This window comes from Mesoplodon mirus (genome assembly GCF_964341445.2).
Source record: "Mesoplodon mirus genome assembly, chromosome: 7".
Taxonomy (NCBI): Eukaryota; Metazoa; Chordata; class Mammalia; order Artiodactyla; family Ziphiidae; genus Mesoplodon; species Mesoplodon mirus.
In genome coordinates this window covers 100,736,388-100,762,759 of record NC_138983.1, presented here as the reverse complement: position 1 = coordinate 100,762,759, position 26,372 = coordinate 100,736,388, and the positions used below count along the sequence as shown (strand labels likewise).

Below are 26,372 nucleotides of genomic sequence, written 5' to 3'. Positions count from 1 at the left end.
AAGAACTGAAAATGTATGTCACATAAAAAAAGTATATGCAAATGTTTATAGCAGCCTTATTCACAGTAGAAAAAATAAAATATTGTATATCTATGCAATGGAATACTATTTAGCAATAAAACGAAATGAAGTATTGATATATGCTACAACATGGATGAGCCTTGAAAACATCATGCTAAGTGAAATAAACCAGCCACAAAAGACCACATATTCTATGTAATCATTTATATGAGATGTCCAGAATGGCAAATCTATGGACAAAAAGTAGATTTGTGGTTGCCAAGGGCTGAGGGAGATGGGGGTAAAAGGTAGTGGCTACTAATAGATATAGTGTTTCTTCTGGGGATGATGACAATATTCTAAAATTGACTGTTGTGATAGCTGCACAACTGAGTGAACGTACTAAAAGCCATTGAATTGTTCACTTTAAATGGGTTAATTGTATGGTACGTGAATCATAATCAAAGTAAAGCTGTTATTTAAAAAACAGAAGAGTAATATTCTACCATCAGTGTAGAAAGTGGAGGGTACAAACCTGACGTAAGAGAGAGCATGAGAATGGTATTTTTTTTGTGGTGAGACACACTGAAAATCTGATCCAGGAAAATGAAGGAAAACTAACATGTATCAGACTTATATTTCTGAAAAGATAAAAGGTGTTTCCTCTTTAAGGAATCAGAAATGAGTCTGTACTTTTTTATTTTTCCCTATATAAAGTACATTATTACAGGAAAGAATCAGTGCCTCTCATGATAGTTGAATGCTGAACTTCATCTTTTAACACTTTAATTTCTAAAATTCACAAAGTTTTGGTCTGTGATTAGTCACATTATGCTTTCAATGTTATAATGGCTGATACTTTTCTCCTATATAGTTAAACTTTACACAACACAGCTTCTTGGTTGTGTTTCCGTTTGCTAGGTCAGAAATGAATCTACAGTTTCACAGTCATGTTCTTTTCATGTGATTATTCAAGTAATAAAATATGAAGTTTCTTGATATTTCAGGAAGAACAAACTTTGCATGCTTCCACAGTGAAAATTAAGGGCAAAATTAGATGAAATTGAAGTTCAGAGAAGATGAACATAATGATGCATGCCTGGAATGATTTATAAAGAAATATTAAACAAGGGAGACGAAATTTGGAAAACTTGGAAAAGCAGATGACTAAGTAGAAACATCATTATATACAAATATTTGATCATATCAAAAGAGAGAGAAGTGACACATAGAAGCCAAGCATATAGAGAATTAACAATGTCATGTTGATAAAAAAATGGAAAATCAAAATGAAAACTAAAAGAGGAAGCTAGTATAATAATCTGATATTGAAAAGGTTTCCTAGACAACAAGGTGTCAAAAATGTTTTTATTGTGCGTTGGTATAAAAAACCAAAATTATGGTAACAATTACCTTTAAGATACAACATTAACATGCTCCCTAATACTTCAAGAAGCAAAACATGGGGCAATTGAGCAAACAGATGGGATCCTACATCGATAATCACTTTTCAGAAATATGGCTTTGAGAGATGTTAAACAACCTCAGCAGGCTCCTTTTCAATAGCCTTATCTCCTGATATTGACTTCCATGGCCAGAGTAGGATGGATAATTGGAAGACTCTGATTTTCATACAGTAATGTAATCTCTTTCATTTGAGTGAAGTGAGCTCTGAAAGCATTACTTGGAACACATGATGCTGATTCATTACATTTCACTTGATAATTGTAATAATGGGTGTGTGTAATTTTAATTGTACATCTCTCATCATATGGAAAAAGTATATGCCATATCACAAAGTGGGGAGATAGTGAACTTTCAAAGGTATCTGATTATCAGATGTTTTCCTAACTGGCCATTAACTGTAGGCAATTTGCTAATCATCTTTTCTTCTTTAAATGAAAATGTCACGTTGTCCTTGACCTTAAGTGGAGATGTCCTGCCTGTGATTCATACTGCAGGGAATAATAATAATAATAACAGTTACACACAATGGTCACTAGACTAAACCAAGTTCCCATTGAATCACGGTCACCTAAATTTTTATTCCTTTGCTTCATACTTTAGCTTCTGCACACCAATCTTAGGTCATCCTGGTTGTACTGACACATCTAATTCTATTTCACTGATTTGCAATCTTAACCTGCCCCACTCAAAACTTACTCCAAAAGAATGTACTTCAAGGATGAAGTTTGAACAAAATCTTTGAAATAATTCATATGACAAAATTTATTTCATCTGGCAAAGAATTGGTAGAAATTTTATTATAGGAAAACATAATGTTTGTATCTTTAATTGCAATAGTTTGAGGATACAGCACACTGTGACACAAAATGGGAACTTAACAAACATGTGTTGAGCAAACAAATGAAGAAAAAATGGATTTTAAGAAGAGATACGAGTTGCAGCCATGGTTGAAGAATTATATCTAATATGTAATTTGTGTATTGGAGTATTACTGGCTATGGCAAAAGAAGAGCTATGCTGCATCAAACTTGTAAAACACCTAATGTTGTATGCTAAGGAGTTTGGTATTTATTTCATGGATTTTAAAGTAGATAAATTTCATGAGTATTGGGGGAAAAGGAAAATAGAATGGGATGGATGTTAAGCGAGAACTCGGTTTCAATGATGTGAGTGTGAGCTACAATTTCTAAGGATGGAGATCAGTAAGAATGTAATAAGGTACAGATCTTCCTCAACTTATGATTGGGTAATATCCTGAGAAATCCATTGTAACTTGAAAATATCATATATTGAAAATGCATTTCATAGACCTAACCTACCAAACCACATAGTTTGTTAGCCTACCTTAAACAGGCTTGGAACACTTACACTAGCCTACATTTGGGCAAAATAATCTAACAAAAAGCCTATTTTTAATAAAGAGTTAAATATCTCATGTAATTTATTGAATACCGCACTGAAAGTGAAAAACAGAATGGTTAATGGGTACAGAATGGCTTTACGTGTACCAGTTGTTCCCATTCATGATAGCGTGGCTGACTCGGAGCTGCAGCTCACTCCTGCTGCCCAGCATCACGAAAGAGTATCATACCACATATCGCTAGCCTGGGAAAAGATAAAATTCAAAATCTGAAGTATGGTTTCTACTGAATGTGTATTACTTCCACACCATCACAAAGTCGAACCACGGTAAGTCAGGGACTGACGATATTTGATGATTTGGAAGTCATTGGTGACTTTTGAGAAGGTAGATTGACAAATAGGTGGAGACAAAGCAAGAAAAAGTCAATTACATTTTCTGTTCTGGCCAAAATAGAGTAACAGGGATCAGAGTTACCCTCTGGAACACCTAAAAAAAAAAGGGTAGGGAAATAAGACAACAGTTTGCAAGACACTGGACATCAAGGAGCAGAGACTCATTCCTGAGAGACAGGAAATAAATGATGTGAGCCTTATGGTTGCTTCATGTTACCTGAGTTTCCAGGCCACAGCTCAGGGAGGGGGATCCCAGGCAGAGACCAGCAGTCTCACTAAATAAAGGAGAAAGGGCTGAGAGACTCTACAGAACACGGTGGGTAGACTTTTCAAGACAGAGTACCAGAGAGGAGAATGATTCACAGAGAGGGAACTCCAGAATCTTGCACCTAACTATTCAGCTGTTTACTGTTCACTGATTGGCAATCTTAACTGTTCAGCTGATTACTGTTCAGCTAACTGTTCAGCTGATTACTGATCAGCTTATGTGTGTGAGTACATTACTAGAGGGCAGGAAAGGAACCACTTAAATGGACTATAGAAAAGAGTGCCTAGTATTCATATAGGGCCTGAGATACTGACTTTTCCTATCAGCCAGACTGTAAAACCTCAAGATTAACAGGGCAATGGACAATATACATGGAAAGGTCTTGCCTCGGTGGTTGGGAATATTTAACCATATATTATAAAAGAACAATACAGGAACATTATTTAGCCATATAATATAACAGGAGACTTCTATATTTCTTTCTACCAAATCTTTAAAAGGACCTAAAAGGATCAAACCATTTCCAAGCACCTTAACAGTATCCCAGAAAAAAAGGTAAAAAATATTTGTAAAAATAAAAAGTTATCCAGCACCCAAAAAGGTAAAATTTACAATGGCTGGCATCCAATAATCAATTATCAAGGAAGCAAAGAGGCAGTCAGTAATCACCCTTGTAATGAAGAAATGAAGCAATCAAAGCCAACTCATAATCGACACACATGTTAGAATTAGCAGAAATGACCATAGAACAATTCTTATTACTATACTCAAAAGGTTCAAAAAGTTAAGTTAGAGACATGGAATATATTTTTTAAAGTCCTAAATCAAACTGCTAGAAATGAAAAATGCAAAGTGTAAGATAATAAAAAAAACACACATTGAATGGCATCCATGACATTATTAGACACTGCAGATTAGTGAACTTGAAGACTAAGCAAGAAATATTAACCAAAATAAAACACAAACAAAAAGAAAAGATTTTTCAAAATGAGCAGAGCATCAGTAAACTGTTTGAAGAAAACTTCAAACAATCTAATGTATATATATAAAAAATTGGAGTCTCAAAGGAGAGGAGAGAGAAGGCAAGACAGAAAACATGTTTGACGAAATAACGGCAACTTTTCCCCGATTTTAATGGAAACTATGTCCCCAAATCCAAGAACTTCAACAAACTTCAAGCACAAGAAACATAAAAAAAAAAGGACAAGTCATATAGCAAACAAATTGTTCAAAAACCGTGATAAACAGAAAAATTTTAAAGCAGCCAGAGGGAAAAAAGACACATTACATACAAAGAAACAAAAATCAGGATGAAATCAGACCTCTTATCTGAATAATGCAACTGAGAAAAAGTAGACAGCCTCCTTAAAGAAAGAAAAAAAATTGGTAAACTTAGAATTCTATGTACAGTGAAAACATCTCTTTAAACCAAGGCAAAATAGGGATTTTTTTCAGTCATACGAAAGATGAACAAATTCATTACCAGCAGACATAAAGTACCCCCAAAAGAGTTGAATAATTTCATTTAGGCAGAAGGAAAATTATACCAGATGGAAATAAGTATCTAAAGGAATAAAGAGTAGTGAAATTGATAACTACATGGGTAAATAAGATTTCCTATATATTAAAATCATTGGTGATTCAGTATTTAAAGAAAGGTATTTTTTTAGGTAGTATGGAATTTGTAAGATACATAAGAGCAAAATGGATGTCAACAGTAGAACAAAATTGGGAGGAGAACTCAATCAAATAGAAGACAGAAAAAATAGAGATAAATCAATGAAGGTAAAAGCTGATTCTTTAAGAAGACCAATAAAGTATATTAACCTCAAGCCAGTCTAATTAGTAAAAAAAAAAAAGACTGCTAAAATCAGCAACGAAAGAGGTGACATCACTCTACAGATTCCACAGCTATCTAAAGGATAACAAGAAGTAACATGTATACTTTGACTATAATTTTGACAAGATAGATGAAATAGATATATTCCTTGAAATACACAAACTAATAAAGTTCATTCAAGAATAAAGACAATGTGAATATACCTATATCTATTAAAGAAGTTGAATTTTGCTTCAGATTCATCAATATTTTATCAACTATGAGACCAACATTCATATATACTCCTCTCATATTTTTGTAGTGTTATGAACATTACACTGTTGTATCAATTACTGGTGAAAATGAAGCCATAAGTAAAAGCAGAATTACTCTTAAAAAAAATGATGTAGTTGGGCTTCCCTGGTGGCACAGTGGTTGAGAGACCGCCTGCCGATGCAGGGGACGCGGGTTCGTGCCACAGTCTGGGAAAATCCCACATGCCGCGGAGCAGCTGGGCCCGTGAGCCATGGCCGCTGAGCCTGCGTGTCCGGAGCCTGCGCTCTGCAATGGGAGAGGCCACAACAGTGAGAGGTCCATGTACCGCAAAGAAAAAAAAAAAAAGATCTTGCTAAGTCACTACAGCATGGGAGGAATCTCAAAATAATAGTGTTGAGTAAAAAGAGAATTGTATAGCTCCACTTATATTAAGAGTGTAATGAAATAATTATGACAATTATTTTGTTAACCAAAAATTTAAACCTATGGTCAAAACAATGTTAACTCTCCTTAATAATGAAATTATTAACTCCCCTTTTACAATTCCATCAAGCCCCCAAAACCAGATTGAATACTACTTACTTAAATTGTCGGTAAAACTTGAGTTATGCCATTTTACCTTATCTCCCAACTAAATATAATTTTTAAATTTTACAATATTCATAAAAATTCACCACAAAGGAATATTTCCATATCCTATGTCACAGATACAGAACAGCAGGGTGCTTCAACTCCCTGGCAAATGTAGTTTGCAAAATAGACATCTGTGATCAAAACTACACAGCAACATCAAATATCCTCAGAAATCTATTCATATGCTTTGCATTTCATGAATAGCAATTTAAAATTCACTCATTAAGAAATCAAGCAACTCCTTTACATTTCCAAAATAACAGCTAAAACTGTCTGGGACAGGAAAATTTGTAGCTAGAAAAATTCATAGTGCAGACCTAAAGTGTACTTCTGTTTCCATTAATGAAGGAATTCATCTATAAATGGAAGTTTATGTATATATTTCATCCTTATAGCAGAGGATATCTGTTTATGTGCAAATATTCTATTTCAAATGAAGTTTGCCTGTGAGCATCGTGTGCCTGAAGAACCAGGTCCTTTCTATGTAGTTTTGGAAGCCAAAGCCTAGAATTACTCTCTAATCTAAAATTTCTCACCACAACCTTAAGTCCATAGCACTGCTGTATCTTATTTATGCAATGATTTCCAAATTAGCCTCTCTTCTTAAGTATATTTTTATAAAATGCAAATCTGGTCAAATTCATATGCTTGTTAATTCTCCAGGCTCATCTAAACTTACCTATACACATAAACACATCTCTCTCACACACACACAGCCACACAAACACACTCTTACATTCCAGATTCCAGTCAACATGTCCTTTTCATACCTCTATGTCTTTGTACATGAGCTTCCCTATTGTTAGGGTTTCACTCAGGCCACTGTGATCTTGTTTCAATGCTCTCTCCTTCGAGGCCAATTTTATGATTGGTTTTATTAAGATCTTATGTTTTTAGACAAGGACCCTCATTTGCCAGTTGCCTTCTACTGAAGAATTCATTCTAATACTCCAGACAAATGAGTAACTAACGCCTTCAAAATCTAGGAAATTGAGGCTTCCCGGGTGGCGCAGTGGTTGAGAGTCCGCCTGCCGATGCAGGGGACACGGGTTCATGCCCCGGTCCGGGAAGATCCCACATGCCGCGGAGCAGCTGGGCCCGTGAGCCATGGCCGCTGAGACTGCGCGTCGGGAGCCTGCGCTCCGCAACGGGAGAGGCCACAACAGTGAGAGGACCGCGTACCCCCCCCAAAAAAATCTAGGAAATTGAAAAACTTATTTACTCACACATCAAAGAGGCCAATATTATGCCCTCTGGCTCAGCATTATCTGGTTTCTGTGGCTCTTCATTCAAGCCTCTGACTTTGTGAAGCAGCTTTCACCCTTACACTATTCCATCCCATAAAATCTGCTTTTCCACATTTTGGTTACGTGACCTTGCATTTCACAGAACACATTTACTCAACTATAAAGTGGAAACCATATCATCAAACTCAAACTTTGGTGAGAATTAAATGATCACTTTACATAAGTCCCTAATATTACAAGCATCACAGAATGATACTCAGCAAATATTTGTAGAAGAGTAGGAGGGAGAGAGGAAGGAAGGAGAGTTCCAAAAAGGTACAGAGAACCCAAGAAAAAAAAAGCTTTAATGGGGTTTATCTTGTGTGATAGCCTTCAATTAAAGCTCAGTCAATCTTATCTATTAAGATGAAAAAAATGTATTTGCAAAATGAGAGTCACTAGAAAAGCTTCCTATTGCTTATTGGTGATGGCTACTTCCAGTGAAATAAACTTTCCTTGGAGAAATTATGTGGTTTTTTCCATTGCTGTAATTACCTGTATTGGTATAAGTTGTCATATAGAAATAAACAGGAGCAATGTTTGATCTCTTTGGATTTTTTTTTTTAGCATCAATGAGACTTTAAGAAATAACCTGCCCTCAAACCTGTAGTTTTTAGGAGAGAGAAACCAGGAGAGCCTTATATATCTGTGTTAGTGTAGCCTCCTAAAGTTTTCAAAGCCCATTCACAATCTTTGGGGTTTTTTTTGTTTTGTTTTGTTTTGTTTGTTTGTTTGTTTGGTTGGTTTTTTTTGCGGTACGCGGGCCTCTCACCGCTGCGGCCTCTCCCGTTGCGGAGCACAGGCTCCGGACGCGCAGGCTCAGCGGCCATGGCTCACGGGCCCAGCCGCTCCGCGGCATGTGGGATCCTTCCGGACCGGGGCACGAACCCATGTCCCCTGCATCGGCAGGCGGACTCCCAACCATTGCGCCACCAGAGAAGCCCATCTTTGGTTTTTTTGAGGTTAACGATATAGAGAAACCAGAGGGTATTATTGTCTTCATTTTAATAACAGAGAAAACTCCAGATAACTTGAGTTACCTAAAGTGTGAGATCTGAGTCAGTGTCTTCTAATTGTGTGCATTATTTCCACACTGACATTCAGCAATATTATGAAAAATGAAATATACATCTTGAAACCTTGGACCCCAACTATTGAAACTAGGGCAATAACATATGTACCAGAGCCTCTAATAAAGAAAACACAAAGATATACTTTCATTTTCTGGAATGAGTTGTACCCTGCTTTTCATCTTGCCTGTTGTTGGTCAGTTATGTGGCAGGAGGGGGGATAAATTCCTTTCTGGATGTAAAAGCCACAGACAAGGTGGAAGTGGACTGCATGGCCACTCATACTCGTATCATGCTCTCCTGATCTTTCACCATTTAAAAAAAAGTTAAGGATATTGTTCTCTTTCAATCTATCATTAGAGTAAATAAGGAACTTTTATTGTGCATAATAAAGACAATGCCTTTAAGTAAGCAAATATTTATGGCATAATTTATTCAACACATATTTCCATCATGAGGAAGAAACTGATAGTACATGGAAGAATTGAAAGGTAATGAATAGCCACTCCTGTTATTTAATGTCTTACAAAATGGAAACCTGTGATTTCTTAATTATCGCCCTTTCACTGCTTCTTTTTGCGCCAAGTGCACAGCACTTAACTTTTTACATCAAATTGTATCCTACTAAAAAAGGGAAAATATTATACCTCATCCTATTTTTTGAAACATATATTTTCTATTTGCTACAACCCTAGTGAAAACAAACACTGTGTAATTATTAAACATTGCTAACCAGGTTAATTATGCTCATATTAAAATTCTTTAAAATAAAGATTTGCTGAGGTTAGGAAAATAGGTTGCAGTAGGCTGGAGCAAACTTTCTCTCTGTTAAAATTCCCTTTGGTGGTACGTGTGTCCATGTGAGCCTCCACTTTAAGCCAGCCACGTGCCTAAAGTTGCTGGTATATTATACAAATATTATAATAATCAGTTGTATTACAGTGTCACATAAGGGGTAACAAAACCTTTGGAGAATTTTGTTCTAGGAATATGTAGTTTAATAAAGAAAAAGGAAATTGCTTTTCATTTCTGACACTCTGCATGAAACAGCATTAAAAGCCCAGCCTTTTGAGCCAGGCAGAAATGAGTTCATAGTCCAGCATTGCCATGTTGTTATCCTGCGGCTATAGGCAAGTGGCTTTGCAGAATATGTTATCTCGTATACATACATATATACATACATATATATATATATATATATATACATACATATATATATATACGTATATATATATATATATATACACACACACACACACATACATATATACCTAAATATAAAAGAATATTATTCAACCATAAAAAAGAAGGATCTCCTACCATCTGTGACAGGGCTGGACCTTGAGGACATGCCAAGTGAAATAAGCCCGACAGAGAAAGACAAACACTCTATGATCTCACTTATATGTCGAATCTAAAACAAAAAACTCACAGAAACAGCAGAATGGTGGTTGTTAGGTACTGGTGGGTGAGGGAAATGGGTAGATGTTGGTCAAAGTGTACAAACTTCCAGTTATAAGGTGAGTAAGTTCTGGGGACCTAAAATACAACATGGTGACTATGGTTAACAGTGCCATATTATATACTTGAAAGTTGCTAAGACAAACCTTAAATGTTCTCACCACATACACACAAACATTTAATTATGTGAGGCAATGGATAAACTAACCTTACTGTAGTAATCATTTCATAATACATACAGGTAACAAATCATCACATTATATACCTGAAACTTATACAATGTTATTTCTCAATTATATCTCAATAAAGTTGAAAATTTTTTTAATTAAGAAAATAAAAATTGGGCTTTCCTAGTGGCACAGTGGTTAAGAATCTGCATGCCAAACTTGCACAAGCCTCTTAGATAGCCTCATCCACCAAAGGGCAGCAACAAGAACAGCAGAAGCAACAAGAACTACAATCCCGCAGCCTGTGCAACAAAAACCACATTCACAGAAAGACAGGCAAGATGAAAAGGCAGAGGGCTATGTACCAGATGAAGGAACAAGAGGAAACCCCAGAAAAACAACTAAATGAAGTGGAGATAGGCAACCTTCCAGAAAAAGAATTCAGAATAATGATAGTGAAGATTATGATGCAGGACCTCAGAAAAAGAATGGAGGCAAAGACTGAGAAGATGCAAGAAATGTTTAACAGAGACCTAGGAGAATTAAAGAACAAACAAACAGAGATGAACAATACAATAACTGAAATGAAAACTACACTAGAGGAATCAATAGCAGAATAACTGAGGCAGAAGAACAGATAAGTGACCTGAAAGACAGAATGGTGGAGTTCACTGCTGCGGAACAGAATAAAGAAAAAAGAATGGAAAGAAATGAAGGCAGCCTAAGAGACCTCTCAGACGACATTAAATGCAACAACACTCGCATTATAGGGGTCCCAGAAGGAGAAGAGAGAGAGAAAGGACCCGAGAAAATATTTGAAGAGATTATAGTCGAAAACTTCCCTAACATGGGAAAGGAAATAACCACCCAAGTCCAGGAAGGGCAGTGAGTCCCACACAGGATAAACCCAAGGAGAAAAACGCCAAGACACATAGTAATCAAATTGGCAAAAATTAAAGACAAAGAAAAATTACTGAAAGCAGCAAGGGAAAAACGACAAATAACATACAAGGGAACTCCCATAAGGTTAACAGCCGATTTCTCAGCAGAAACTCTACAAGCCAGAAGGGTGTGGCATGATACACTTAAAGTGATGAAAGGGGAAGAACCTACACCCAAGATTACTCTAACCGGCAAGGATCTCAATCAGTTTTGATGGAGAAATCAAAAGCTTTACAGACAAGCAAAAGCTGGGAGAATTGAGCACCACCAAACCAGCTCTACAACAAATGCTAAAGGAACTTCTCTAAGTGGGAAACACAAGAGAAGAAAAGGACCTAGAAAAACAAACCCAAAACAATTAAGAAAATGGTCATAGGAACATACATATCGATAACTACCTTAAACGTGAATGCATTAAATGCTCCAACCAAAAGACACAGGCTTGCTGAATGGATACAAAAACAAGACCCATATATATGCTGTCTACAAGAGACCCACTTCAGACCTAGGGACACATACAAACTGAAAGTGAGGGGATGGAAAAAGATATTCCATGCAAAAGGAAATCAAAAGAAAGCTGAGTAGCAATACTCGTATCAGATAAAATAGACTTTAAAATAAAGAATGTTACAAGAGACAAGGAAGGACACTACATAAAGATCAAGGGATCAATCCAAGAAGGAGATATAACAATTATAAATGTATATTCACCCAACACAGAAGCACCTCAATACATAAGGCAACTGCTAACAGCTACAAAAGAGGAAATCGACAGTAACACAATAATAGTGGGAGACTTTAACACCTCACTTACACCAATGGACAGATCATCCAAAATGAAAATAAATAAGGAAACAGAAGCTTTAAATGACACAATAGACCAGATAGATTTAATTGATATTTATAGGACATTCCCTCCAACAGCAGATTACACTTTCTTCTCAAGTGCACATGGAACATTCTTCAAGATAGATCACATCCTGGGTCACAAATCAAGCCTCAGTAAATTTAAGAAACTTGAAACCATATCAAGCATCTTTTCTGACCACAGTGCTATGAGATTAGAAATGAATTACAGGGGAAAAAAACGTAAAAAACATAAACACATGGAGGCTAAACAATACATTCCTAAATAACCAAGAGACCACTGAAGAAGTCAAAGAGGAAATCAAAAAATACCTAGAGACAAATGACAATGAAAACGAGACGATCCAAAACCAATGGGATGCAGCAAAAGCAGTTCTAAGAGGGAACTTTATAGCTATACAAGCCTACCTCAAGAAACAAGAAAAATCTCAAATAAACAATCTAACCTTACGCCTAAAGGAACTAGAGAAAGAAGAACAAACAAAACCCAAAGTTAGCAGAAGGAAAGAAATCATAAAGATCAGAGCAGAAATAAATGAAATAGAAACAAAGAAAACAATAGCAAAGATCAATAAAACTAAAAGCTAGTTCTTTGAGAAGATAAACAAAATTGATAAACCAGTAGCCAGACTCATCAAGAGTCTGGAGGAGAGGACTCAAATCAATACAATTAGAAATGAAAAAGGAGAAGTAACAACAGACACTGCAGAAATACAAAGCAGCCTGAGACTACTACAAGCAACTCTATGCCAATAAAATGGACAACCTAGAAGAAATGGACAAATTCTTAGAAAGGTATAACCTTCCAAGACTGAACCAGAAAGAAATAGAAAATATGAACAGACCAATCACAAGTAATGAAATTGAAACTGTGATTAAAAATCTTCCAACAAGCAAAAGTCCAGGACCAGATGGCTTCACATGTGAATTCTATCAAACATTTACAGAAGAGCTAACACCCATCCTTCTCAAAGTCCTCCAAAAAATTGCAGAGGAAGGAACATTCCCAAACTCATTCTATGAGGCCACCATCACCCTGGTACCAAAACCAGACAAACATACTACAAAAACAGGAAAATTACAGACCAATATCACTGATGAACATAGGTGCAAAAATACTCAGAAAAATACTAGTAAACATAATCCAACAACACATTAAAAGGATCATACACCACGATCAAGTGGGATTTATTCCAGGGATGAAAGGTTTCCTCAATATATGCAAATCAATCAATGTGATACACCATATTAACAAATTGAAGAAGAAAAACCATATGATCATCTCAATAGATGCAGAAAAAGCTTTTGACAAAATTCAACACCCATTTATGATAAAAACTCTCCAGAAAGGGGGCATAGAGGGAACCTACCTCAACATAATAAAGGCCATATATGACAAACACACAGCAAACATCATTCTCAATGGTGAAAATCTGAAAGCATTTCCTCTAAGATCAGGAACAAGAAAAGGATGTCCACTCTCACCACTATTATTCAACATAGTTTTGGAAGTCCTAACCATGGCAATCAGAGAAGAAAAAGAAATAAAAGGAATACAAATTGGAAAAGAAGAAGTAAAACTGTTACTGTTTGCAGATGACATGATATATACATAGAGAATCCTAAAGATGCCAACAGAAAAGTACTAGAGCTAATCAATGAATTTGGAAAGTAGCAGGATACAAAATTAATGCACAGAAATCTCTTGCATTCCTATACACTAATGATGAAAAATCTGAAAGAGAAATTAAGGAAACACTCCCATTTATCACTACAACAAAAAGAATAAAACACCTAGAAATAAACCTACCTAGGGAGACAAAGGACCTGTATGCAGAAAACTGTAAGACACTAATGAAAGAAATTAAAGATGATACCAACAGATGGAGACATATACCATGTTCCAGGGTTGGAAGAATCAATATTGTGAAAATGACTCTACTACCCAAAGCAATCTACAGATTCAATGCAATGCCTATCAAATTACCAATGGCATTTTTTATGGAACTAGAACAAAATATCTTAATATTTGTATGGAGACACAAAAGACCCCGAATAGCCAAAGCAGTCTTGAGGGAAAAAAAACGGAGATGGAGGAATCAGACTCCCTGACTTCAGACTATACGACAAAGCTACAGTAATCAAGACAATATGGTACTGGCACAAAAACAGAAACATAGATCAATGGAACAAGATAGAAAGCCCAGAGATAAACCCACTAACCTATAGTCAAATAATCTATGACAAAGGAGGCAACGTTATACAATGGAGAAAAGACAGTCTCTTCAATAAGTGGTGCTGGGAAAACTGGACAGCTGCATGTAAAAGAATGAAATTCGAACACTCCCTAACACCATACACAAAAATAATCTCATAATGGATTAGTGACCTAAATGTAAGACTGGACACTATTAAACTCTTAGAGGAAAACCTAGGAAGAACACTCTTTGATAGATACCACAGCAAGATCTTTTTTGATCCACCTCCTAGAGTAATGGAAATAAAACCAAAAAGAAACAAATGGGACCGAATGAAACCTCAAAGCTTTTGCACAGCAAAGGAAACCATAAACGAGATGAAAGACAACCCTCAGAATGGGAGAAAATATTTGCAAACAGATCAACGGACAAAGGATTAATCTCCAAAATATACAAACAGCTCATGCAGCTCAATATTAAGGAAACAAACAACCCAATCCAAAAATGGGCAGAAGACCTAAATAGACATTTCTCCAAAGAAGACATACAGATGGCCAAGAAGCACATGAAAACCTGCTCAACATCACTAATTATTAGAGAAATGTAAATCAAAACTACAGTGAGGTATCACCTCACACCAGTTAGAATGGACATCATAAGAAAATCTACAAACAACAAATGCTGGAGAGGGTGTGGAGAAAAGGAAACCCTCTTGCACTGTTGGTGGGAATGTAAATGGATACAGCCAGTATGGAGAACAGTATGGAGGTTCCTTAAAAAACTAAAAATAAAATTACCATAGGATCCAGCAATCCCACTACTGGGCATATACCCAGAGAAAACCATAATTCAAAAAGACACATGCACCCCAATGTTCACTGCAACACTATTTACAACAGCCAGGTCATGGAAGCAACCTAAATGGCCATCGACTTACAAATGAATAAAGAAGACATGGTAATACATACAATGGAATATTACTCAGCCATAAAAAGGAACGAAATTGGGTCATTTGAGACGTGGATGGACCGAGAGACTGTCATACACGCGTATGTGGAACCTAGAAAAATGGTACAGATGAACCGGGTTGCAGGGCAGAAGTTGAGACCAGATGTAGAGAACAACGTATGGACACCAAGGGGGGAAAGCTGCAGGGGGGTGGGGGTGGGGGTGTGATAAATTGGGCGATTGGGATTGACATATATACACTGATGTGTATAAAATGGATGACTAATAAGAACCTGCTGCATAAAAAAATAAAATTCAAAAATTAAAAAAAAAAGAAACTGCCTGCCAATACAGGGGACACGGTTTCGAGCCCTGGTCCAGGAACATCCCACATACCGCAGAGAAACTAAGCCTGTGCACCACAACTACTGAGCCTGCGCTCTAGAGCCCGTGAGCCACAACTACTGAGCCCATGCACCACAGCTACTGAAACCTGCAAGCCTAGAGTCCATGCTCTGCAACAAGAGAAACCACCACAATAAGAAGCCCACACAACACAACAAAGAGTAGCCCCTGCTTGCCACAATTAGAGAAAGCCCACGCGCAGCAACAAAGACCCAATGTGGCCACAAATAAAATAAATAAATAAATTTATTTTAAAAAATAAATAAAAAATAAAAACCACTGAAATCTACTATATATTGTATGTTTGCAATCTTTCCTCTAATTTTTTTAAAAAGCAAATTTAGCATGATGAACCTTCAAAATTTTCACAGTACAGTACAGTGCATCAGTACCAATATTTAGTGGATCTGTATTCAGTGGACTAAAAAACTCCATAAGATCTACTACTTATTACACCATTATTATTGAGCCTCTGGGAGAGAAACATCTGTAATGGAAACACAGACAATATCTAAGGTTCCTTTTCTGCTGTTTTTAGAGAGACAAGACAGTTACTCTTGAAATTAAATAAAAATTCAGGACAATAATATAAGAAATGTCTAAAGGCCATATAAATGTAGCCCTTGATAAGCTACTTTTTGAAGTTTAGTTCCTCTGTCTCAAACTAATCTTCAGGATTTATTGATTCCAAAAGCTATTCACATGCTGGAAATGTGCTACCTACTAACACTTCTACAAGAAAAAATATAAATGAGATTTCAGGGACCAGCTGGAAAAGAAAAAAAAAAGAAAAAAGGGGGGAAAGGTATTATGTTAGCCTTCCAAACTCACAACAGAAGAACCTAAAGTTTAAAAATGAACTTGAGTTTTTTCATAATGAATAGACTACTTTATCAAGGTCAGTCTTTTAAAAATAATTGCTACCACATATTCATTGAAGCCAATGAGCTAAGTGTAACATTAGCATCATTTTAAATGAATCATCTAACTTAATACTTATAATATATGGTATTATTAGCCCCATTCTTCTGATGACTAAATCACTATATGCAAGTTCACATAGCTTGGAACAAGCTTTCAACTGAGGACTTTTTGACACAGAAGCCCAAGTCTTTCACACCTGCGAAAGAAATAAAGACTGCTTATTGCATTCATTTTGTACCTATATATCTTAAATGAAGGAGCAGTACACTGAGAATATATATAGATCATGAATTATCTCAATTCCCAGGGCTGCTATTTTATCATTAAGCTATTATTGTTAACTTTCTGCTAACTACCAGAATATTGACTATTATAACTAAAATTAAAAAGAGGACTTCAATTTACAGACAAGTGAAGTCACACAGTATATGTGTGTGGTGACATCTCAAATTTGGGTATTGACTTTTACCTTTTCAGTGTAACAGTTTATCAAATGACAGCATGGTGCTTAAAAGGTTTTACTTATAGGCTGTTTTCAAGAGGCAAATGTCTTGGGAATTTTTCTCACTTCACTGTTCTTTAGCATAGTGTATACCCTATGGCTCATTTTCCCAGTTAATGATCAACTTGAGCAATATGTCTTTTTAATGTGAATATGAAAGTTGTGTTCTGCAAGATGATGATGACAGAACACAGCAACAAGCTTTTCATTCATTTATTTTTGCTAGCCTTTTTAAAATTAAAGTCATCTTACCAATAGTTCATGAAATTATTATTTAGAGCAAGAACCTTATTTATTTACTCCTGGGTAAGAAAATGAAAAAGTTAATAAAGTTCATAAAACTCCATTACCTAATGAACTCTAGTTCAATAATGCACCACAGACTTACATACAAAGGGCCTTGCAAACACTTAACCATGAGTTAAATCAATCAAAATAAATACAGTTGCAACCACAAAATTGACTACACTGAAAATATGTATAACATTTCTGAGAATGTTTTGTCCATCCTGCTGGGTAAAAAAGTCACTGCTGTAAACAACTGTGGTTTTTCCTGTAATTTGGCAACAAAACAGTCAATATACAATACAGCTCTTCTTATTACAAATATATAGGCAGTCAATACATATGTTGACTGATTGGTTTTACTTTTAAAAAGCTATTTCTGTGGCCCACTGTTGATCTGATTATAATAAATTTTATACCAGAAATAATCTTAACACAGTGTTTTTTTAGACCCTGTCAACAGTTAGTCTCCAAACCGACAGATCTTGATTGAATACTGTTTTCCTAATAGTGATAAGGAGGAAAGCTAAAGTAAACTTAGTCAAGCCTTCCTGTAGTACTTTAATTCCCTTCATTTAATATAATTACTATCATCTAGAAAAAGACAACCAAACTTTAACCTGTCACCAAAATAAAGATGTGATAAATTAGTTTCAAAATCCTGGAGGAGGAAATGAAATGGGCATGGAGGAAAAAATGATATTCCCTTGCTCCTATCTTCATAAAGTACTTCTTAATTTATTTATTTAATACAAAGATATTAGAAATTTCCAATAATATACCAGATTAAATTTAACAAAATTTGATTGTAAAAAATGTATTTCCAATGCTGTATATTCTAAAGTGACATGGTTCCATTTCTTAAACGGCCCTGTGCCTTAATATGTTCTTTAATTTATAAATATTTTAGTAAAATAAATCTGAAAAATTCGCCCTATAAAATCACTTCTTAGAGTTTCCCAATGCCCATGAGTTCATTAAATGCCATTTACAATAACGGATTCAAGAAATAAATTTAATATTTGTTAAGCGCAGTGTTTCCTAAACTCATTTGACTTTAGAAAAGATTTTTTTTTCAAGTAATACCTATTAAACTCTCAAATATCAAGTGGAACATCCTTTGGAAATACACCAGATAAGAGAATATTATCTGTGTTTACAATTCAGATTAAGCAAGTTATAAAAATTAACACAATATTACATTTATATATTATAAATAAATAACTAAAATACTCTTTCTGGAATTTAAATCTTCAGTATATGAACTGAATAATGCAATGAATCAGGCAAAAGGGAAATAAAATTGAGGAAATACTACAGAATGTTAAATAAAAGTTACAGTGATTAAATATATGAGGGATAATTAAGAAATATGGTGATTAAGTCCAACACAAAACTAGCAGAAGTTCTAAAATCAGTTAACATAAGAAACAGAGAAGAAATCATCAGAGACATTAATAAAATAATATCCCTTAGCTGAACAAATATCTGAGTTTTCAGACTGAAATAGGTCCACAGAGTAATGTACAGAGTTCAAAGTGTTAAAAAAAGATTCATAGCGAAACATACGCTGATGAAATTTCAGAAACTTAAGTATAAGGCTTTCTAAAAAGATGTCAGAGCAGAAAAACAAGGGACCTACTAAGGAATCAGATGTACATCTAACCCTTTACCAGAACTGCTGGATACTAGACGTCAACAGAATAATGCCTGATAAAAACTATTTTATACCAATAGTTTATACCCAGTCAGATGACCAATTCTGTGAAAAAAGAAAAAAAATGCAAATGCGAAGAAAATTTTCCCACCACATGTTCATATTTTTAAAATTCTATTAAAGTATTTTTACAAAAAACTATTGCTTCAAGTTATGTCAGAGTGTTCTGCCTATGGTTTCCTCTAGGAAGTTGTATAGTGTCCACTCTTAAACTAAGGTCTTTAATCCATTTTGAGCTTAGTTTTGTACATGGTGTTAGAGAACATTCTAATTTCTTTCTTGTACATGTAGCTATCCAGTTTTTCAGCACCTCTTATTGAAGAGACTGTCTTTTCTCCACTATATATTCTTGCCTCCTTTGTCACAGATTAATTGACTGTGAGTATGTGGGTTTATTTCTGGGTTCTCTATCCTGTTCCATTGATCTATGTGTGTTTCTGTGCCAGTACCATACTGTTTTGATTACTGTAGCTTTGTAGTATAGTGTGAAAACAGGAAGCATGACTCTTCCAGCTCTGTTCTTCTTTCTCAAAATTGTTTTGGCTATTCAGGATCTTTTGTGTTTCCATACAAATTTTAAAATTATTTGCTCTAGTTCTGTGAAAAAAATGCCATTTGTAATTTCATAGGGATTGCACTGAATCTGCAGATTGCCTTGGGTGGTATGGTCATTTTAACAATATTGATTCTTCCAGTCCAAGAACACGATATATCTTTCCATCTGTTTCTGTCATCTTCAATTCCTTTCATCAATGTCTTATAGTTTTTGGAGTACAGGTCTTTGCCTCTTCAGGTAGGTTTATTCCTAGGTATTTTATTCTCCTTGATGCAATGGTAAATGGAATTGTTTCCATAATTTCCCTTTCTGACATTTCATTGTTAGCATATAGAAATGCAACAGATTTCTGCATATTAATTTTGTACCCTGCAACTTTACCAAGTTCACTGATGAGCTCTAGTGGTTTTCTGGTGACACCTTTAGGATTTCCTATGTATAGTATCATGTCATCTGCAAACAGTGACAGTTTTTACTTCTTCCTTTCCAATTTGGATTCCTTTTTTTTTTTTTCTTCTCTGATTACCGTGGCTAGGACTTCCAAAACTACGTTGAATTAAAGTGGCAAGCATGGGCATCCTTGTCTTGTTTCCCATCTTAGAGGGAATGCTTTCAGCTTTTCACTGTTGAGTATGATGTTATCTGTGGGCTTATCATATATGGCCCTTATTATGTTGAGGTAGGTTCCCTCTATACCCACTTTCTGGAGAGTTTTTATCATAAATGATGTTGAATTTTATCAAAAGCTTTTTCTGCATCAATTGAGATGATCATATGGCTTTTATTGTTCAATTTGTTAATGTGGTGTGTCAGACTGATTTGGGATACTGAAAAATCCTGGCATCCCTGAGATAAATCCCACTTGATCATGGTGTATCATCCTTTTAATGTATTGTTGGATTCAGTTTGCTAGTATTTTGTTGAGACTTTTTGCATCTATGTTCATCAGTGATATTGGCTGGTAATTTTCATTTTTTGTAGTATCTTTGTCTGGTTTGGGTATCAGGGTGACGGTGGCCTCAAAGAATGAGTTCGGAAGTGGTACTTCCTCTGCAATTTTTTGGATTAGTTTCAGAAGGATCCGTGTTAACTCTTCTCTAAATGTTTGGTAGAATTCACCTGTGAAGCCATCTGGTCCTAGACTTTTGTTTGTTGGAAGTTTTTAAATAACTGATTCAATTTCAGTACTGGTAATCAGTCTGTTCATATTTTCTATTTCTTCCAGGTTCAGTCTTCAGAGATTGTACCTTTCTAAGAATTTGTACATTTTTTTCTAGGTTGTCCATTTTATTGGCATAGAGTTGCTCATAGTAGTCTCTTAGGATCCTTTGTATTTCTGTGGTGTCCGTTGTAAGTTCTTTTTCATTTTTGATTTTATTGATTTGGGCCCTCTCTCTTTTTTTCTTGATGAGTCTGGCTAAAGATTTATCAATTTTGTTTATCTTTTCAAAGAACCAGCTTTTAGTTTCATTGATTTTTTTTGACCGTATTTCATTTATTTCTGCTCTATTTTTCGGATTCCTCTCCTAAAGTAAAGAAAATATAAGCAAAAATAAACAAATGGGACCTAATTAAACTTAAAAGCTTTTGCACAGCAGAGGAAACCATCCACAAAATGAAAAGACAACCTATTGAATGGGAGAAAATATTTGCAAATGATATGACCAATATAGGGTTCATATCCAACATGTATAAACAGCTTATAAAACTCAACATCAAAAACAAACAACCCAATTAAAAAATGGGCAGAACTGAATAGACATTTTTCCAAAGAAGAAATGCAGATAGCCAATAGGCATATAAAAAGATGCCTAACATCAGTAATCATCAGGGAAATGCAAATATTGGGTGGGCCAAAAAGTGCCTTCAGTTATTAAGGAAAAATAAAAGACACATCTTTCATTTTCACCAAGAACTTTATTGAACAACATATTCACCCATTTGTTCCACTACCTTCTGCCATTTTTCAGGCAAATTCATGATTCCATCTTCCCATAACATTTTATCTTTTTGAGCAAAGAACTGTTCCAGGTGCCTTTTACAGTCTTCCGGGGAATTGAAAGTTTTTCCATTAAGAGAACTTTGTAAAGACCAAAATAAACGGAAATCCAAAGGTGCAATGTCTGGTGAATAGGGCAGATGAATCACAACTTCCCAGCCCAGCTGTAACAGTTTTTGCCTGGTCATCAAAGAAACATGTGGTCTTGTGTTATCCTGGTGGAAGATTAATGCATTTTCTGTTGACTAATTCTGGATGCTTTTGTTGACTGCCACTTTCAGTTGGTCTAATTGGGAGCGCTACTTGTTGGAATTAATCCTTTGGTTTTCTGGAAGGAGCTCATAATAGAGGACTCCCTTCCAATCCCACCATATACACAACATCACCTTCTTTGGATGAAGACCAGTCTTTGGTGTGGCTGGTGGTGGTTCATTTCGCTTGTCCCATGATCTCTTCCATTCCACATTGTTGTACAGTATCCACTTTTCATCACCCATCACAATGTGTTTTGAAAATGCAACGTTTTCATTACGTTTCAGTAGAGAATCGCAGGTGGAAATATGGTCAAGAAGATTTTTTGCACTTAACTTATATGGAACCCAAACATCAAAGTGAGTCACATAACCAAGTTGGTGCAAATGATTTTCAGTGCTTGATTTGGATATTTTGAGTATGTTGGCTATCTCCCACGTGGTATAATGTTGATTGTTCTCAATTACTGTTTCGATTTGATTGCTATCAACTGCAACTGATCTACCTGACCATGGAGCATCATCCAGCGAGAAATCTCCAGCACGAAACTTCGCAAACCACTTCTGACATGTTCAATCAGTCACTGCACCTTCTCCATACATTGCACAAATCTTTTTGTGCATTTCAGTTGCGTTTTTACCTTTCTTGAAATAATAAAGCATAATATGCCAAAAATGTTGCTTTTTTCTTCCATCTTCAATATTAAAATGGCTACACAAAAATTTACCAATTTTGATAAGTCTTTCTTTATATGCATGCTGATATGACAGCTGTCACATACAATCTAACAAAATTGTTTTGAAGAAAGTTAAAGACAACTAAGTGCTACTAGAGCCATCTTACAGAAAAAACTGAACGAAGCTTTTGGCCCATCCAATAAAAACCACAGTGAGATATCACTCCACACCTGTCAGAATGGCTATCATCAAAAAGTCAACAAATAACAAATGTTGGTGAGGATGTGCAGAAAAGAGAACCCTTGTACACTGTTGTTGAGAAAGTAAATCGGTGTGGAAAACACAGTGGAGTTTTCTCAAAAATCGAATGGCAGAGATACCATGTGACCCAGCAATTCCACTCCTGGGTATATACCAAACAAACAAACAAACACTAATTCAAAAAGATACATGCATCCCAATATTCAAAGCAGTGTTATTTACAATGCCAAGGTATGGAAGCAACCTAAGTTTCCATCAACAGATAAATGGATGAAGAAGATGTGATATATATATATATATATATATATATATATATATATACAAATATATATATAATGGAATACTACTCAGCCATAAAAAAGAATGACATTTCCAGCAACACGGATGGACTTGGAGGGCATTATGCTAAGTGAAATAAATCAGACAGAAAGATAAATACTGTATGATATTGCTTATATGTATCATCTAAAAATACAGCAAACTAATTAACATAACACGAAACAAGCAGACCCACATATATAGAAAACAAACTAGTGGTTACCAGACATGAGGGGAAAGGGGAATATAGGGGTGGGGGAGTGGGAGGTACAAACTCTTGGGTGTAAGACAGGCTCAAGGATATATTGTACAATACGGGGAATATAGCCAATATTTTGTAATAACCGTAAATGGAAAGTAACCTTTAATATTGTATAAAAATTTTAAGTACTTTAGCAAAATAATTTTTAAATGAAAGAATAATATGAGAATTTTAAACAGTGGTGATACCATATGATCTGTAAGAAGAAAATAAATCTCCAAAGAAATAAAAATAAATACATTATGGCTGCAACTAGAGAAAACCCGCATGCAGCAACAAAGACCCGACATAGCCAAAAATAAATTAATAAATAAATACATTTTTAAAAATAAAGAAAATAAATAAATAAATACACAAGACTTTGGAAACTGAGACATTTACCTCTTAAGCAGTAGGTGATTAACATCACAGATTTATATTTGTTACTCTATAGATCCAACTGCAATCCTTGATTTTTCCATGAATAATAACAGTTAGATTTTTATCTCTTTCATGGTGCTTACAACAATGCCCATGAAAAAGCTGTTTTCTAAAGATTTGATTCATCTTGGATTATTCTTTTATCACAGTATTTTTCATGACAGAATTAATTGTTCTAAACATGTTTATTAACTTGTCAAGGGAATATTTATCATTTCCTTTGTTAGATGTAGCTGAATGATGTTTTCTACCTAACTAACAAGTATGCCTTAGTTTCTCCTTGTGAATGAGGAATGATAAATGCCTCTTTTGCCTCTGGCTCTTCCTCTGTAAACTGGACACAATATAGATTCTTTCTAAATTTCGTATGAAATCAAACAAATGGGTTATTTGTAAATCAATATAATTTATGTAACATGGTTTTGCATGTTATCTGTCTCAGAATAAGCATCCAGTATAATATTGCTATTTCATACAGTATAATTAGAATTAGAAAACAGAAGTAAACTATATTCAACGCATAAAGGGGAAGCAAAAGTCACAGAGATCTTCTTATATCTCACAAATATTTTCATTTATTTATAGGAATATGCTTTAAAGTCTCAAGACATTTAGTAGATTTCATGTTTATTTATATAGTAAGAGAATTTTCATAAGGGTATAATTTTAGCTTCCTTACTTAGAAAAATTCTGAGGAACTTATATAAGAGCCAATGTTTCAACCATTCCCTTAATAATACTGTAACTAGCAAGCTAATGAGTATTCACTTCTCTAAAATATCCTAAAGTTCAACTGGGCAGCTTCAAAATTTTTCATATGACTGTTGGTTAAAACTTTTATTTGTACCTTGTATCCATTTCATTTTTTTTACTTTCCAAAAGAATATATTGTATAAAGGACTCATATCTAGGATATATAAAGCACTCTTAAAACTCAACAATGAGAAAACAAGCAACCTAACTTTATATATGTGTGTATACACACACACACACACACACACACAATCTATAAGAACAAAAGAAAGAAAAATACATATACACATATTTTTACCAAAGAAGATATACAGATGGCAAATAAGCATATGAAAAGATGCTCAACATCATATGTCATTAGAGAGATACAAATAAAACCACAATGAGATATAACTACACACCTATTAGAAGAGCTAAAATCCGATAACTGACAATACCAAATGCTGTTGAAGTGCAACAAGAACATACATTCATTGCTAGTGAGAATATAAAATGATACAGTTATTTGGGAAGACAGTTTGACAGTTTCCTACAGAGCTAAGCATAGTTTTACAATAGGATCAGGCAATCATATTCCCCAGCTAATTGAAAACCTATATTCACACAAAGGCCTATACCCAAATGGTTATAGCAGCTTTTTTTATAATTGTCCCAAACGGGAAATAATCATATCATATTATCCTTCAACAGGTGAATGGATAAACAAACTTGGTATTCGAGATGATGGATACTTCAGGGGATAAAAGGGAAGAAACTATAGATTCACAGAACAACATGGATGAATCCTAAATGCATGTTGCTAAGTCAAAGAGGCCAAATTCAAAAGTCTACATATTGTATGATGCCGTTTATTCAACATTCTGGAAAAGACAAATTATAGGGATGGAAGACAAATCAGCATTTGTCAGAGGTTGGGAGTGAATGACTACAAAGGCCACTCACAGAGAATATTTTAGGTTGATGAAACTGTACTGTATGGTACTAGGCATAAGATACATGACTACGCATCTGTCAAAACACGTAGAATAGTACATCAAAGGGTGAACTTTAATGTATGCAATTTTTAATCAGAGTATCCTGGATGTAATGCATACTGGGACAAATAAATTTAACTGTATTCCCAATATATGATAAAACGGCACTGAAGGGGGTGGAGAAAAAGGAACTGACATAAGTGACTTTGGAAAATGATGTTATGATTGGTAAATCTAAGACTAGGTGCAAAAATAACTGTACATAAACACCATTTTAGTTGGTAAGTTTGTTTCTCACAGGAATACAGTTAAGAAATATGAAAACACATTTACACTAGTGTAGAACAAATAAGTAAATAAATGGTAAATACTTTGAGTCAGGTTTCTCACTGTTAGTAACAGAAGTTACAAATAAGCAAGAGGCAAAAGCTAGAATGAACCATGTGATACTGGATTAGAGTCAGACATTAGTATGAACTCACGTTTAGTTTAATAGGTATAGAGATAGACACCTATAGGAAGGATTATAGATATGTGTATACATTGGTTAATATACATGCATATATTCCATAACTCTGCGGAGAGACTAGAAACAATGACACCAAGTAGCAACAAACACAGCTAGCATCCAGGCCTTAGTTTCTAAACATGGTTCTCCAAAATGACAAAAACCAGACATCCTTGGAGAAATGACTAATTCTAGGCCTGGGGCAATGAAAACACAAGATCAGCCTGGAGCATTATGTAGGGACAGGAAATAAGGCAGCACTCAAAAATCAAAAGGATACAGGCAGATCAAAGGGACACAAGAACCCAACTGAAGGAGCACCTGATGGCCTAAGCTGGAACAATTTGAGTCATAAAATTAATTAAACTTTAAAGTTATAGAGAAATATAAAATAAATATTCA

At 35.1% G+C, this 26,372-nt stretch overlaps 1 pseudogene across 1 annotated transcript in view; it reads left to right on the top strand.

Annotated features, from left to right (window-relative positions):
• The first annotated feature begins 2,959 nt into the window (after positions 1-2,959).
• Positions 2,960-26,372, top strand: part of LOC309808088 (ferritin heavy chain-like) — a 34,860-nt pseudogene continuing 11,447 nt past the window's right edge. Inside the window, exon 1 of the transcript in view lies at positions 2,960-3,049. The product of the transcript in view is annotated as a ferritin heavy chain-like (transcript). The remainder of the gene's footprint in view (positions 3,050-26,372) is intronic.